Source organism: Carassius gibelio, chromosome B7 (genome assembly GCF_023724105.1).
Source record: "Carassius gibelio isolate Cgi1373 ecotype wild population from Czech Republic chromosome B7, carGib1.2-hapl.c, whole genome shotgun sequence".
Lineage (NCBI taxonomy): Eukaryota > Metazoa > Chordata > Actinopteri > Cypriniformes > Cyprinidae > Carassius > Carassius gibelio.
Genome location: NC_068402.1, coordinates 32,980,030 through 32,984,845, shown reverse-complemented (window position 1 = coordinate 32,984,845; position 4,816 = coordinate 32,980,030).

Sequence of the window (4,816 nt, the reverse complement as noted above, 5' to 3'; positions counted from 1 at the left end):
AATAAACTATGCAATTACTGAACAGCCAGTGATTACCGTGCATTTTTATTACAGGGAAAAGAGTAGCTTTTACATGTTGTTACATGGGTAAAGCATCATGTGGGTGGGTAGATGATGACATACTTTTTAGTTGAATGTCAGTGATCTATGGAAAGCCCAACCCAGGCTGATCAAATTTAGATCAAGATAAACATCTTTTTTAAATTTCAAATCTGGGGCAAACTTGGATGATGCTTCTTCTCAGGAACATTTATGTTCCCAAATGACTCACTATCCGACCACTGCGAAACAAATTCACACATTTGATCTTGAGATAGAATATTTGTTGTTGTTGTTGTTTTTGTTTGCCAAAAAAAAAAACCTAAGGAAATATATTGCCTCTGTCAAAATTATAGGCTTAAATTTTGTGACCTTTTACAGGGCTGAGTCACATTTAGCTAAATTTGCATGTGGGATAATCCAATTTCAGATTTTCACCCATAAAACATTTTGTTTGTGCAATTCTCAGAAGGTTATGGATAACATAAAATTTTTAGCATCTGTTTTGCAGCTGTTTGATTATCAAATGTAAAGATAATTCACCCGCAGGTTTTATTGTTGGATTCTTAGATTAATTTTATTTGCTCAAAATAAATGTACGTCAATAACTGTGGTGCTGTCATTTCCATGAACAACTGCATCTCAGGGTTGATAACTTCCAAGCTGGAACTTCAAGTATTGTTTTGATGTACTTTTTTTTAAGAATGGAGCTGGACATTCCAACTCTCTGAGTTGAACGGAACTCTAGCGTGATGTTTTCTCTAACTAGACACGTCAAGACAACACAAGGGCATTGTGGAGATGTGTTAGACCATAAAACCAATCTCTTCTTTAAACTATTTTGTCTCGGTCGGAAAGTCCTCTGAAGGTGTACTTATTTGTTTACCCTGCTAAAATAAAAGCCTCAGGGGTCTTTAAAAGCTAAGGGGAAGCGGGGGAGGGATCAAGGATCTTTGGAGCATCTATGGATAAATGTCTCAAGATAAGTGGACACAAAGACACAAAAGGACAAAAGCAGCCGAGGTCGGGAACGCTCCATCACCGAGAAGCAGCGTTATCTTAGCTGGTAGAAAGAGGAGAAAGACACCTCTGCGTGTCATGCTCTTAACCCCTCTGTCATTGTTCACCCCCTTCTCTTTATTTAGGTGAGGATAAGACCGCCGACAGAAGCCTCTAGATAAGACAGCCATTCCATCCCTAGTGGAAAGTGTGGCCTGTTAGCAGGTATTCAGATCACTTGACCTCAGTCCACAAGGCTACGGGATCTTTCAGTGGGATAATTTAGACATAAGCCCTTAATAATGTTGTGATTTGTTGAACACATTGTTAATCAGGGTGAAAGAGTTTGGTTTACGGTGTCAGATCTGGGGGCTGCACATCACTCGCTTGATTCAAGGTCTAAGAAATGACATGAGGAGACAAGACAAGCCTCTTGTGTTCTCTAGGGCCCCAGTGGATTGAATGATCCTTTGGTATCCTCTTTCATTCAGTTTTCTTTAAGCTTGAGGTCTGTATTCATAGGTCTTAATGGGTCCCATCTCTTCACAAGTCTGTAGTCAAACATAGCAGTGCGGCACTGAGAGACACAAACTGGTTGCTTAAAACATGAAGGAAAAATTACAAACAAATTGCTTTGAAGCCAAAATTGTTACTCCTAATGAGATGAAATGGAGAGAAAAACTAGGCAATTACCCAAGTCTCCTGCTTCTTTGTTCTTTCTTCTTCTTTAAGAATTTTAGTAGAAACAAAGTTGGTCAGTTGCTGATAAGTCCCTCGCACTGTACGAGAGAAATCTTTGAGGAATACAGTTTTCTTCTTGGTAATGCAGCCCAACTAAGATTTGTAAAGTATTTTCTAGGGCTTATTTCATTCCTTGTCATCTTTTGCATTTTCTGTCTCAATGCTCTGAAAACAATGTACTGTATTATGTTGCCAGAGGCAAGTGGATTTAGTGCTGGCTTCTTAGATCTGCGCTACGCCACATTTGAGCTGGTACTCTGCCAAAACCAGAGAAACTACTTGACAATTTGAAAACAGCCAAGTTCTTTTGGCCACTCACCGCAATCTAGAAATGTGCCTGGCAACTTCACATGCAATTAAATCAAGGGTAAAGGTCCCAAATATAACAGGCGCTAAAAGGGAGGACAGTCGTAAGTTTCTCTTACTCAACAGGGCAATTATTGCTTAGTCATTTTTCCCATGTATGTGATGTGTATTTCATAGGGCCACATTCTTGTTGTCAATACGTTCCATCAGAGGGTGTAATTTTACAGGGAGCTCGACCCATGGTTATCTACAGAAATGCTGCTGGAAATGTTGCACGTAAACAAGTCTGATGGCTAAACCATTGACATCTGTTAGACCAGTGGGCTGGGCTTTGATTTGCAAAACATGTTTTCTCACAAACAGCAGCCAGATAGACTCTCTCACTGCCATACATACACTAAAAGGAGAGACAAACATCATGTTGACAATCGCGTGACCATACTACTCACACAAGTTCTGGAGTATCTATACTGTGCACGATATGCTAATTTTCTGTATGCAAGGAATACCATGATGAAGTCGCATATTTGGCATTAATAAATATTAGTTGTATCCCAAAAATCAGGTGGAGTATCCCGGCTCCACCTGACCAAGTGTCGAGGTGTCCTTGAGCAAGACATCTAACCCCTGCTGCTCCCGACGAGCTGGATGGCGCCTTGAATGGCTGACAGCGCCGTCGGTGTATGAATGAGTGAGTGAATGGGTGAATGTGAGGCAACTTGTAAAGCGCTTTGTATGGCCATGTGTCTGTTGAAAGCGCTATATAAATGCAGTCCATTTACCGTTTGACTGCAACATTAATTAAGTACACATGAATACACTAATCAAAGCCTTCCGGACTGCTAGAATTGAAGGCAAGTGTATTGGAGTAGGTTGGAGCCAAATTCTGAAGGCCTGTGGACTTCCAGGAACATGGATTAGAGACCCCTGTACTATACACTGTGCACAAATACATGGTCCATGTGTCTCAATTCAGATTTGTTTTCTCTTCAAATATTTAAGCAGGAAAAAGGCAAATGGATTTCAATATTCTCAGATCAGTCTCAGGGCTCTTTCATATTTGAAAATAAATTAGATATGAATTGGATATGTGGATTTGGATCTGCTATGTAAGCACACAGATTGAATTTTCCCATCACTGCGAGTCGTACAACATTAAAAGAATTTCAGTGTCGACTGGCGTTGAATCAGGTGGACGCATTTCCAAGCAGTGTTGCCAAGTCCATGTTTTTCCCATGGAATTGGGCTTCTTTTACACTTTTCCTACAGGTTTTTTTTGTTTGTTTGTTTTTGTTTTGTGCAAGTTAAAGCAATCTCTCTTCGTAGAGGGGGAAAATGCAAATAAAAAAAGGTTTTGCCCTAGTTTTGTTTTGCAGACCTGGCAACCCTGTTTCTGACTACCTTGTACAGTGTAAGTGCAGATATCGGATATCAAATCCAATGTTAGCTTCACTTCCTGTCTCCTGAGATGCCTTTACCTGATTGATTTTTGATGGTAGCATAGATGTATATTCTCTCTCATTTGGTGTAGCTAATTAAACCATTATGCTGCCTCAGAAATCTGTTCAAAGTCAGTTTTGTGAGGTACCTTTGTGTGTACAGTAATCCCATTTTTCAACTTTCACTATTTCTGCTACAAAATGACAGAATCATGCAGATGAATTCAAAATTGGATGCACCTACAGAAAACATACTGTATCCCAAAGTGCAATGCACTTGATGTCTATTTCGAGAGTGAGGTGTATAACCATAAATCATTTTTAATGCCTCTTTATCGACTCTTTATTTGATTGAACTAACAAAAGTTAACACATTCTTTTTTAAGATTTATTTGTAAAAAATGTTTTGCTCTATTATTGTTAGACAGATTAAGTGAAGTGGGAGAGAAAGTGGGGCAGGATTGGGAAAGGTCCTTGAGTTGGGATTTGAATTTGGGACACCGGTAGTGCAGTGACGCTATATGTCGGCACACTGCCAACAAGATTATCGGCACCGGCAAAAGTTAAGACATTGTTACACAATTAAACAAATTATAAACTAAATAAATCTGTATATGTTTTTGTATACCACATACACTATCTGGGTTAAACATGCAACATAAAGTCGTGAGAGAACAATGTAGCATAGTACAGTTTAAAATGTTTACTGTTGCATTCTGTTTAGCATACTATTTAAACACATAAAAGGCAGTATGTAGCACATACTGCACAGACATGGGATTGGGTCTGGAGCTCTGTTCTCTGCAGCAGTGGGAGGCCATTTGCAGGGCTGCTGCACTATATCGTGTAGCAGCTTGTGTTCAATGTCACACAGTTACAGTTTTAGCCATGAGTGAGCACAAAGCAATGCTAACCAGCTAAACTTGAGAGCTCACACTTAAATCTGAGGCTGTGTTCAGTATTGAACAGTAGTGTGCTTTATACTCACTCTGTATACTGCCTTCTTTTTATAATAGCAAATAAAAACAGTAGGCATCATGTAACAAAAAAAAAAAAAAGTAGCCATGATACATTGTTGTTAAATGGCCTCATCCCGATTCTTTAGTATTTTCAACTTTTCTTATCCTGTAGCAGGCTGATCATGTTATGAATTTTTTTTTTTACCTATGGCTGTAAATAGACTACTTATTGCTCATCCATCACATTGGAAATGGAAAAGTAATTTTGATTGCACTGCATTGTTGGATACAGCAGCTTTCTTCAGTACAGCACCTTTTATCAAACAAATGTAA